This window comes from Rhea pennata, chromosome 3 (assembly GCF_028389875.1).
Source record: "Rhea pennata isolate bPtePen1 chromosome 3, bPtePen1.pri, whole genome shotgun sequence".
Classification (NCBI taxonomy): domain Eukaryota; kingdom Metazoa; phylum Chordata; class Aves; order Rheiformes; family Rheidae; genus Rhea; species Rhea pennata.
The window spans coordinates 21,873,217-21,886,263 of record NC_084665.1 but is presented as its reverse complement, the minus strand read 5'-3'; the positions used below and the strand labels follow the sequence as shown (position 1 = coordinate 21,886,263).

Genomic DNA, 13,047 nt, shown 5'->3' with positions numbered 1-13,047 from the left:
CAGAACAGGCCGCAATCACTTTGGTTTGGGGTGATGCATCCCCCATGCTCAGACAAATTGCAGATCAAGATCCCATTATCCAATGGTCGTTCTTTCAAGGAGTCATTTGTGGCTTTAAGCAAATACTTCATCATCTGCCAAAACAGTCAGAGCACATGTTTGTGGCGTAGGCCAAAAAACAAATAGTGCTGGCACCGTGTGGAGGCACTGAACAGCCTGTATCATGTTTTGTTTGTTCAGGGCCCTGGAGCCTTGGGATGAGACCCCAGCTAATCCCTGTTCTTCTCTGGAGAGAGGAGTTCAGCAACACAAACCCAATAACTTTCTACAGAGGAACTCATTTGCATTTTCCATGGTGATTATGAGCTATTAAAAATATTTTTCTGCACATACTCTTGCTTCCTTTGACTTTGCATACTCATTGAGCAAATCATGGAATCATAGAATGGTAAGGTTGGAAGTCTAACCCTCAGGGTAGCCCATATGGGGATTGAACCCATGACCTTGGCATTAGAAGCGCCACGCTCTAACCACCTGAGCTAAACCTGCCCCCCTCCATTGACCCATAGGATGCTGTGAACAGCTATCACTTTCCATGACATAACCCAACCCTTCTCAGACTCCTACGCTGAAGCCCTCCTGAGTCCTCCTTGCTTGTTGAGCCCTCTGATTCACAAAGCTCGCTACAGTCCTTGGGTAGCTGGTAGGAAGCCTCCTTCCTCTTGCCAGAAGGATTCCTCGCCACTTACTACCATCACTATGAATCCGCTTGATCCTCATCCTTCCAGTCTGCAAGGTAACCCACTACCGTACACAAGCACCAAGCTGATTGCCTTGTTCCTCTCCTCTCCCCCACCACCCTCCCCATTCCTGCAACCAGCGATGCACATTCTCCCTCCTGATTGGCTCGGCAGCTAACATCTCTCTCCATAGTCTGTCCTCAAAAAATGAACTATACTGGTCCCTAAATAGCTCTCTACCCTCAGCATCATCATCATTCATTTAAACTGACTTTTAATTTCCTAAACTGCATAATTTAGCATAGTCCATTCCAAGAAACCATTGATTATTTTTGTTGTTCTTCTTCCTGAGGTTAAAATGAGTGGTTTTTCTCACATCCTGATAGAAGGCAACAGATAGCCAAACTGATTTTGCCGTCCTTCAGTTGTGGCATTTACGGAGTACCAGCATGCTCCCCATTGGGAAATGAATGGCCGCAGATTGACTCCAGCATACACTGCACTGCCGGTCTCATCCCCAGTCATTGATCCTACCCACCATGGTCTCCCAGAACAAGCAGGTTCCTTATTTACACCGCTGTTATCATCTGCACTCTACTTTCTCAAGCATTAGGGAAGCAGAGGAATATTTGTGGCAATCCTACAACTAACTAGTTTTACAGCAGTCAGTGTCCTTTGGGCAGGGCAACACATGAATTTTTAGGTAAGAGTTAGCCAAAGACTTGTGCTGGCCAGAAGGGCTGAGACCACTGATTCCAGTTCAAGCTTGTAACTTCACAAAAGAGCAGTAAATATGGTCTTTTCATTCACCTGTGTATCCATAATACCTTTTGAATACCAGCAGCACACAGGACACTTGACTTCAGAGTTTTCCACCTAAATCTTTGCTTAGCTCGTCTGACAATGATACAAAATTGCTTTGTTAGCTGGATCCCAAAGATCCCGAAATCCAAAGAAGTTAACTTGTGCTGCAATAACCACATGAACTATGCACACCTAGATCTGTATTGCATATATCAAATGGCAGAAACAGCACAGGCAGCTGTAGCTCTTAATGTATGCCCTAACCACATCCAGTTCGCTAGTTCCTTCACATCTCATCCTGCTTATACACTGAGCTTAACACACTTCATTTTTGCACAAATTTTACTGCCAGTCACCCCCCACTCCCATATGTTTGCAGTATTCAGGTATATATGAGACCACTCCTTAAGACCAAAACTACTAAGTCACTGAGGTTATCATACAGCTCAGGAGCACAGATTAGGCCACTTGCCATTATATTGTTACAGGTTGGTGGCAATCTAACGCAATTGCTGGGTGTGGGCACCACTCTGCACCCCAGACATTAATCACAGCCTTCTTTTATGGAGGCAGGGAACTGAAAGAATAGCAGCCCCTCCAAAACAAAACACAGGCAGGTTAGCAGACCAAAATGAAGACAAATATAAGGCTGTTCAGGAATTTGAGGGGGGGAAGTGGAGGCTGGTTGGTATTGTTTTGGGTAGGGGTGTGGTAGGTGATTGAGTGTGTGGCTGAAAGAAGTCCATAATCAAAATGAGAAGATAGCTCCAGTACAAGCCAGAGCCTGAACAAGGAGAGCTTTCGTATGTATTTCCATGCCAAAAAACCTGCACTCTGCTAGGAATGAAACTCTCAAGTTCATTTAATTCTTCCTGGTTTCAGGAAAACAGAACTTCATACATTCTTTGCAAGGTAAATGGAGCTGTACCAAAAACATTAGAAGACTTTGAACAGCTAATTGGGCATCCAAAGAAGTCAGATGAGAGCAAGGCGTTCTCTGAGCCTTCACTGTATCTTACTGATATAAGTGGTATCAACAACACACATTTTGGGAGAGATTCTTATACAGATCTCTGTTATCACTTTTGGAGAAGAATCTAAATTGGGATCACATGCAAAGTTTAATATCTTTGCAGGAACAGAAAAAAGGCAGGAAAAAAAGGGAAAAAAAGAACTTAGAGTAAACAGAATTTAAGGAAATAGAAAACCAAGTTCATTCACTTCTCCTAGACCACCTGAACATAGTGCAGTGGGATTATTTTGTTTGGAACGCTCACAAATGCAAGTTTATTGTTGAATTCTGTTTCCATGACTGCAAAGAGTTGCTTATGTTTTGAATGATCATACATGTTTCTAACTTTATAACTCTCCTATTAAAATATAGAACAGCTGCTGCCCTAGTCAGATGCTAGGCATATGGAGCCCACTAGGGACAAAGCCCACTGTTAACGCGTAGAATTATTTTTAACGCCCTCACATTTCTAAACTTAACCATCATCTCAGCAAAATGGCAAGCTTCCACATTTCCCAGCTGGGGGAACACCTGCATAATACAAAACTAAACTGTGCTGCATCTGGTATAAAAACTAATTTTATTTCATCTGGCCAGCAGAAAAAGTTATCAGCACTGGTGAACAGAAACAGGGCAAAAAGTTAACTGCGTTTTATATTTAGGTAAAGGCAGATGTCTGGTTAAGCTGTTTATACTGCAAACATTTCTGTGTATATTAGGAGGAAAGAGAGCTGTTTAATAAAATGGAGTTGGATTATAGCTGCTGAAAAACAAATTGAAGGACAGAACGCAACATTTTCATTTTTGCATGGGTAAAAAAACATCAGTTCTATTTCATACTGATACAGTCTTAGACCATGTACATTAAAAAGTGCATTTTTTGAAGGAAATGAATGATCTCAGAGTTAATTCGCTTTCTAAAGCTTCCCATTAATTGTATTTGCACAGTACAAAAAGCTGCAGATATTACAGCAACTGTTGTATCACACCAACATGACAGAAAAAATATTAAAAGTTTAAAATATTTGCTATTGCTATGTAACTGTTCGAACAGGGGAAGCATTCCCATTAACATCAACATCCTTCAAATCAGACCTTTGGAAGTTAAAGACCGTTCTCAGCACACATCATGGTCTAACTCTGTTCTCTCAGAAGCCTATTGGACTAGCTAGCTGCAACAGTAGAGCAGTGTCAGGCCAACTCTGAGTACTTAAAAATTCCTACCTTTCAAATGCATGGTCTGCTTCATTTTATTACATAACTTTAATGAACCAGTCATTTTTTTCCCCAAAAGATACTCTCTAAAACCTCTGCAGTTCTGATCTAGAAAACCCCTTTCTGTGGGAAAGGCATGAGCCATCCCTGCACACCTGAGTAAGCATATAAAAAGGACTTTGAACTTAACAGGCTGCAAGCTGAGTTGACAGCAGTAACATTTTATACTTTAAATGCTCTGAAGTCTCAATAACAAAAGTTGTGCAGGCACCTGCAGGGCTAAATTCTTCTGGTGTTACTCTAGAATGAAATGTCTGAACCCTTAATTACCTAATCTTGAGAAGGTCATGTTTTCTTCTTGTTTTTCATATTTCTAGAGTATCTATGTATAATATATAGGAATGTTTTCTGTACAGAATATACACAGCAAACACCCAAGTGGGAAGTCAAAAGAGTGAAATTCTTGCAAGCGGCATGGAAACTATGAAAACAAACACATTTTAGATGCTCAGAATAAAAGCTGCAGAAAGACCAAAAGGAAGCCAGCATACCTAAACAGCAGGGTAAGAGACTTCATTAAAATCACTAAGTCATCCTCCAAGAAAATAGAGTTGTATACAAATAAGGAAAAGAGAAATGATCATGAAGCCTGGAAGGCTACATGTAAAAACACATAAGGCCAAAGGAGCGACCTGCAAAAGGCTGGACTAACAATCAAACCTATTTCAAATGCTTCCTGAAGCCTCCTAGAGTGTTGATAGGGCCAAAAAAAACGACCCACAACAAAAAAATTATATGAAACTTTCTATCATGTTCACAAAGAAGGAATTTGGCAAGGCTACGATGCCAGAACTCTTGTTCCCTCTCTGCCTTCAAGCAATGTATCAAAGGATCTGCCTCAAATCACATAGTAGATAGAAGAGGCTGTAGCATAAATAGATGAAACAAGCAGTCAGAAACCACCATGACCCTATCTCATGGACCTCCTCACTCCTCACAGACCTCAATGGTGAAAGCCTCCAACCTCTGCTGCAGAGGACAGCCTCTCACTCACCCTGCAAACCCAGTCAGGAGCCACAGAGAGAAGAGCCCAGCGCCTGCATCTGGAGGACATCTCATAAGGAATGTCACCAGCAGCAGCATGGACGAACAGGACACGGAGAGGCAGTGCGGTGCTCACACAGGAGGTTGGGCTCCACAGATCTCTGAAGACCTTAACAAGCAGGTTGTGGACAAGGAGGATCCAGCTGATGTCACCTACTCAGATTTTCAAAAGGTTGCCAGCAAGAGCCCTCACCAAAGCATTTCCATGAAAGGAGGTTGTGTTGGGATTAAAGGAAAGTCCTCACCTACTTAAGCTACTTAAAAAGTGGGAAAGCAACGATAGATAAATATAATCTGTTTTTCACAGGAGGGAGTTCACTGGTGGAGCCCCTCTGAGGGCCACCCAAGCCGTTTGCTGCTTAGCACATGCATAGACAATCTGGGTAGGGGGTGAATAAACGTGGATAAATGTAAAGTGAAGCGTATGAGGAAAAAAATGTCCCGAATTTACTTAAACAATTAAGGGCCCTGAATTTACTGCAACCTCTTGGGAGCATGGTGTCAAGGTTATACGGAATAGTTTGATGTAAATTACAGCTGCAGAAAGCAAATCTGGCATCAGAACCTATTGAGGACAGAGTTGGGAATGAAGCCGAACCTCATTATGCTGTTGCATAAATCCACTATGTCTTGAATACAGCATGCAGTTTGTGTCCCATCCTTCCTACCCCTTTATACAGCTAGATACCATGAATATTAAAAGTTCACATCAGTCTGGAAAAATAATTCGACAAATTCACAGAAGCAGTCCACTGAGAACCACTAAATACAGCAATCTTGTTTCTCATGCAGGAAGCTCCTGACACCTTAATAGCCAGACATCAAAAGTGCATTTGCGGGCTGATGGGGACTGCCACTAGCATGCTCGCATTGGTCTTGAATCCTTTAGACTGATGGGGACTATTGCTATAAACACCAAAACCCACTAAAGCAAGAAGAGAAAAGGAGAGGTAGCTGAGGCAACATGCTTTGCTACTTTGACCATCATTTGCATTAGCAACATTTTTTGTATGTTTTCTGTAGAAAATTAATGGTGAGCAAAGGGTAGTGGATTTAGCAGCCAACGGTTATGCTTTACAGACCCTAGCTCTCCAGCAGCATGGAAAAACACGAAGCAGACAGAGATTGCATTTTTCTGTCTCATTTTCCTTCTATCCTTCTCTAGTACCAGTTCAGTACAGTAAAGACGCAACACCAGCCAGCCTGGCAGGTAAAAAACCCAGGAGCCTGCTCCTAACTCTGAGCTGAGAGACAGGGAGGCTCTGTGGGATACACGCTGGCCAAAGCAGGACCAGGGTGAGTCACTGCAGACCAGTACAGCACCACACACGCAAAAGGCTCGTGCAAGAAGAAAACTTTCCCTGCTGATGTTTCATATCACACACATGGACACACCACCAGACAGAGGCTCCTGTGTCATAGGTGTCAAAACCTGACTCCCATTAAGGCTTTTTCAGTCCTTAGATGAATGCAGGCAGACAAGGAATACAACAGGGATGCATTTTGGTGGTGATCAAATTACTGTAAGAGACAACAGAGACGCAGATGACAAACATAACACACAAGCATTTAACTGTACCACTAGGGTAGACAAATCCTGTGAATACAAAATGAACAATTCAAGGACTGTTCTCATTAACTTTCTACTGATGACAGAATATTCTGCTTTTGAAGCTTAATGGTTCAGACTCTCGTGAGGCTTCTGGCTCACTGTTAAATGAGGTTAGAGAAGTCCAGAGTTAATGCTTTTAGCTGTACTGTCATCATTCAGAGTTTACAGACTAATTTTAAAGAAACAGCCATCTTCATGCAACTGTTTTGTATGACAGACATACAGTTATTAAATCCACTGATCAGAAAGTGTGGGACTGTAACACTGCTCAGGCCTCTCTCCCTTTCCCTGCACCTTCTCACAGATGCCAGTCGTCCATATTGGCAAAGGGAGCATCTTCAGCAGATACAAGGCACTTCTGCACTTTATTAGTTACAAAACAGTCTTAGTAAGGGAGTAATGCTAACCTGAGATGTGCAGACATACGTTGCCAACATCAACTTTTCAGCTGTGGGTGAGCCCACACAAGAATATGCCTGAACACTCCATATCCAGAAACTATACCAAATAAATACAGCTGGGATCTACTGCGGCCAGTGTCAGAAGATTAGCTAGTATGGAGAGTGAGGTAAGATCCTCTCCACTGGGCACAAAAAAAAAAAAAAGAAAAAAAAAAGAAAAAAAAAAGAAAAAAAACCACTGATATTTCCACAGAAGCCTTTCTCCAGGATTCACACAACACAGCATATGTTGCCACAGAAGACACTGAAAATACAGAGTACATGGATTTTGGTTCAGCTTGACTGAACATAAAGCCAATACTTAAAGAAAAATATTGTAGGACAAGCCTAATATTTCACAGCAGTGAGATCTACTGCAGGTTTATTCTGGGTGGAGGCTGGTTCAGCAGAGGAAGGTGCCCGAAGGCAGCTGCTCGCAGCCACCCTGCAGCTCTAAGCAGCATGATCCCCTGGAGGACATATATCCCTGTCCCCCCAGACCTCCAGTGAAGCATTTGTCTTTCAAGAGAAAAGCAATTGTTTTTCCCTCAGAAAATTAGCCCTCCAGAAGAGAGGTGTTACTCATTTCCAACTAAAAGGTAACATGTTTCTATAAAGAAATATACTTTCAAATATCTTGGAGTTGCCTTTTTTCTCTCCCTCTCCTTCCCCCCCCCCCCCCTTCTTCATAGAATTATAAAATTATTTAGGTTGGAAGAGACTTCTTGAGGTCATCTTAGTCCTGCTCCCTGCTCAGAAGAGGGTCAACATCAAGACTCATATTAGGTTGCTTGGGGCCTTGCCTAGTCATATTCCCATTTCTTTCACGAAGGCTGGGAAGGGAAGGTGGTCCTGCATTTTTGGTGCTGCCAAATTCACCTCCCTGGTCAAGAACTATCGTGCATTGAGGGAGAATCATTCAGCAGATAACTAGAGATGAGGCCAAAATAAAACTCTAGCTGTGAATGGGGCTGTCTTTTATGGGAGCTATGAATATGTACCAGTATGTCCATAAAAGAAATTGCACAGCTGCACTCATTTCTGTAGAAAATGAAATTAAAGGCATCAGATTCAAATGCTCCTCCCAGACAGGGGAGCATTCAAAATCTATGTTTTGCAACCCAGGGCCATCTTTACCCCAAATATTTAGTGAGGCTATTCTGTTTCATGAGAGCTTTAAAAACTGGCAAAGGTAGATAGTTAGTGGAAATATGAAGCAACATGCTGAGCACTCACTGTGAGGCAGGCTATTTTATACTTAAAACCAAGTCATGAGGATCAAAATAGTAACATGAAACTTTAATGGGGTAGGAAGAATTCTGTCTTTGCTCTGGTATGCTAAAGAGGAAAAACCTAAATTACACAGTGAACATCTTCAATAAAGCGTTGAAATTTCATGGAACACAATATCAAGCAGTAGTTGTTTGCTCTGCTGTGTTACACCAAGGCTGCACAGTTTCTTCTCTTCTGTTCTCTGCAAATGTAGAACCGATCTCAAACTGACATACGCTCCCATCTTACTGCAGACCGGACTCACCTGTCACCTCCCTAACTCGTGCTAGTCAATATTGTAAGACAGAAACCACAGTGAAACCTTTACAAGAGCATAACATTTTATGAGACAGCCCACTTTAAATGTGCGGGCTACAGTTCTGCTTCCCACTTCTATTAGGAAGCTGCCCTCTCAAATACCTGACTTTTGTCAGCCCCTTATAGCTATCCAGTAGAGATATTTCTGTATTATAATCACAACATACCATGTTGAAATCTGCCCTTGAGTCTATCACAAATAAACATATTTTACATAACCATCTTTTCTTGTTCAGTTTGGAACTTTTTTCCATTTCGGGAGTTGGCAGAAATTCGAATGAGGTCACAGTGAAGTTGTTGTGAAACTGTAATACACAGCATCAATTTGCATTTTGTACAAAGTCTGTTTGCATACAAAGGTACATAAGAGGTAGGAAAGAGGCACCATATTTACATGCTGGGAAGCAAAGACAGTGGAGAGTAAAAGCTTGGATACTTTTGCCATTTATTAGTCAGTGCAAATAATGAGTGTCCAAACAGCACAAGGAATAGTAATAATACTAAGATCCAGATTCATCCAGAAAGCTGCTTTCTTGCAAAGACATTCCTAGAGTCTCCTGAGCAGGGCCCTCCTGGAGGGGTGACACCAGGGCGATCGTGTGGTCTGCTCCACAGACTTCCTCGACGCATGGGGGGCCTGCCTGCCACCAGGCAAAACACTGCTCATCTGATTCTTCAGCAAAACCAGGAGAAAAGCATTGAAAAGTCCGTGTCAAGTGGAAGCAACACAGCAAAGGATCTGCTGCCTTTACAAAATCCACCTTTGTTCTTGAACAATAAAGCTCCCCTGAACGATTATAAACACACGCCACAAATACATATGTTACAAATGCATGATACACACATACAGCGCTGATAAGTAAAGAAAGGAAGGCTCAGCTGTAACAGCTGGTGCTAACATTTCACTCAGATACATTTGCCTGCAAGGTACTGAGATAACTAAAATACATTTCTAAGCTGGCAGTTTGTTGGCATGGCCCTCTCCCATCATAAAATTAGCAGTTAAGTAAATATTCATCTTGTAATAATTTGATGCTTGTACCCAAGCCAAAATCCCTAGGACAGGGTATTTTAAAATGTAAATCCAGTAACTTTATATGTCTTCCTTTTCCTGTGCTACTTGCTGTGTGAGATGGCAGAAGCTCTAGCCAGCTTTGAAAAAATATTATTTGTAAAATTTCCAGATACTAGCTTTAACTGTCATCTTTTAATCCAGTGTGCAATTCCACATAATAACCGCTGCATTCATTATTAATGCAGTGTGTAGCACCGTCACCACAGTTGGGGCTGCAGCTTGCAAGCGGTTTTTGAATTCTTTTTCCAAATCCAATGCTGTAGAGCCTATGTATATGCAAAATATTATCTTTCATCAAAGTGATGTTTTAAAAACCCAAATCTAATTATGGCTATGACTGTGACCCCAGTCCAACAAAGTACTTAAAATACATGAGCGAATGCTGCCATAGGATTACCCAAGTGCTTAAAAGTTACGCATAAGCTTAAGTGTTCTGCTGGATTCTAGCCTGTGTGAGCATTTTTGGAGCGTAAGCATAAAGTTTAGCCACACACAGAGGCTGCCTTTGGAAGTCTCCCAGAAATTAAGGACAAGACCACTTCCACAGCTGCTGCTAACGGGGCAAGTGACTCAGTCTCAAGTTCAGGAAGCTCCCATAGTCTGCAAGAACATGTGCCGCGTGCAGCACAGAGCTCAAAAAAAATGAGCACTGTGATTTATTTGTATTTCAAATAATGTTTTGAAATTACTCACTAATTATAATGAACTTGTCAAAATCCACCCAGTTATGATGCAGAGCACATTGGAAACTCCATTACTGAATTTCCAAGATATTCAGTCATGATCACTAAGTTGCTCTGAGGCAGATTTCAGAGAATGATGAAGTACCCCCCACCCAGTGTTACGATATCTCTAGCTTTCCTCCTTCTGATGGGCTTCAGGTGGTATCCTAACATGCTATTCCCTGCAGACTTTCTTACTTTGAGTTCAGTCCTTCCACTATTACAGCACTGCTGCACAGAGAATTTCCATCACAGGATTGCAGAGATATTTCTAGGGAGCAGAATATTTCTTTGCCTTTAGAGCTACCCAAACTTGCACAAGCTTGGTCAGTCAGGATCAAGAATTTTGCTCAGATTTTGCTCTTGACCACCACCACCCAAGCTGAAAACAACACTGAGCTTAGACAACATATATATATATAATATATATATATATTTCCTTTAGGTGTTTAGAGTAATCAACCTAGCTCTAAAAATTAAACTGTTTTCAGGCAACATAAGATATTTCACAGCAGAGGGGTGCTCTCTTTTGCTGTGGGCCCAGAAATCACCTTGCATCAGCCATGCAGCCTGGGTATTTCCACAGCCTTCCTAAGCAGGCACTTCCTGAGGTTGTCTCAAATCCCAAAAAGGATGTAAAATATTTGTAGTAATTCCCTGAACAAACCCAAGAGGCTTCCTTGAGGCAGAGTCCTCAGCTCTGTTGACTTGCGTTTTTAAAAGGTAATATAAATTCCACTTACACTGGTTTGTTTTGATGTTGAAAATTGGTCTCCATAGACATGGTTGAAATCATGCCCTAAAGCGCTGAAACTGGAGCCAAAAACCACATAGTCCTTAGTCAGTGCAAAGTTCTGAAGGTTTTAAAGGTGTAAATGCCATCCTATCTGCCTTGACAGAGCCGCAGCAGGAATGGAGAAGTGCAGGGGAGATTCAGAGCGATAAGCGGTCGGGGGCACCTCACTGCAGTGAGAAAAGCAGCAGTCGAGCTTGTCCACAAGCCGGGGAGGGACACGCGGCTCCGTCCCCGCCAGCAGCTCGGGGAGCTCCCAAGTGCCCTTTCGTCACACGCCAGCCTCCAAACTGGAAACCGATCCTGGCTCATTGCAGGTTTCCATCACTGCAAATTGAGGCAAGGGCGGGGGGGGGGGGGGGAATTGCCCGAGCACACCCATCGGAAGTCTAAAAATGATTGCTTTAAAAACTTCTGCTGCATTGCCCCTCAGCAGCTCCCTCAAAGGTTAACCCTGAGTGAAAATCATCCTAGCAAAGTGGCTCTGTGTGTCAACAGAGACACCAGTGGAGCGAATATGTGGAGAAGAGACAAATTCATTTTTTTTCCTACGGAAATTTATATTGAGGGTAACATTCCTGTCTAACACAAGCTTTTTAATACTTCCAGATGCACGTCTGAAGCCACAATTCTGTGAGATCCGATGCTGTGACAGCATTTAAGTTTAGAGATGCTGATCATTTTGCAAAAGCTACAGGTTTTCTTAGGGCCAAAAATAATCCATAAAAAGAACAGAAAAAGGTCCAACTCTCCTCTCAACAACCCAACTGCAGGTTAACAAAGCGAAATCATTATGAAGCAGAAACAAGTCCCTAGGTGCCAAAATATTCAAGGGTATTTGAACATCGAGATGCTTGGATTTCTGTAAAACCCAACAGGAAAAGAAGAAGAAGGAAAAAAAAAAAAAAAACAAAAAGGAAGCAAAAGATGACCTATATTCAAGAAAGCATTATTTTAATTAAACAGCTTTCTTCCCCCTTCCAGTTGTAACACTGCCTGATTTGATATATGATGTGGTACTAAGAGGTACTCTCTGCTTGTGCAAGAGGCGCACAAACCTTGTGCTCCACAGGCAGCACGTGGCACAGCTGTTTTAGCAATCTGCCTCTGCGATGTGCTAGGAAAGGTGCCGCGTTTCTCTCGCTACATCCCTGGCTAACGACGTTAAAACAAAAACCAAAATAAAACAATCCCCCTCTCAAAAAAAAAGAAAGAAAGAAAGAAAGAAAGCAGCCATCGAGGATTTCCCTGAAAGAAAAAACTCAAGTTTCGAATAAAGAGCAGGATTATCCCATCGAGGACCATATCAGGAGATCAAACCAGGAGACTCGCTACCCAGATCAGCAATAAAGCAAGTCTGTGCTCACACGAGCGATAAACTGTTCTGGAACAATTTGTCCCAGAGAAGCTATTGCTGCTCGGCGGCTGCCAAGGTCAGCTTCTGCTTGGTTCACACGTTATGCCAATTCCTCCCATATAAGATTAAGCTGCCTTGAGGCAATTTCAACTTACACATCTGATATTTTGAGCATTTGCTATGTTTCACATTTAGGGAGTCAGCACAGTCCCTGTGCTGTGACTTCGCCTCTTTACCTCACGTCACCCTTAAAAAGGCATTCCTATTTCAGTGCTCACATACGTTTTTCTAGCACTCTGAAATATCGAAGGACCGGCACAGAGAAATAATATTTCTCTGACAAGCAAAATAACCACTCATGCCATATAGCTTGACGTTTCAGGGGCATAAATCAGGCAGCAAAGCACATAGGACCTGTTTACTCAGATATTTCATCATACTGTAAAAAAAAGTTCCTCCACTTTTGAGACTACTTTGAGTCTATTAAATCCCATTAGTTTATTACAAGTATGAATAACATATCCTAGAAATAAATAAATGAGCTTTTTAAGCCTAAAAGCTTAGTTTTTAAAACCATCTTGGT

The 13,047-nt window shown here is 42.1% G+C and overlaps 1 non-coding gene across 1 annotated transcript; it reads right to left on the bottom strand.

The window, feature by feature from the left end:
• Positions 1–475: 475 nt before the first annotated feature.
• TRNAR-UCU (transfer RNA arginine (anticodon UCU)) lies at positions 476–546 on the bottom strand. Its single transcript has one exon. It is a non-coding gene; the product is annotated as a tRNA-Arg (tRNA).
• Between the last annotated feature and the right edge of the window lie 12,501 nt (positions 547–13,047).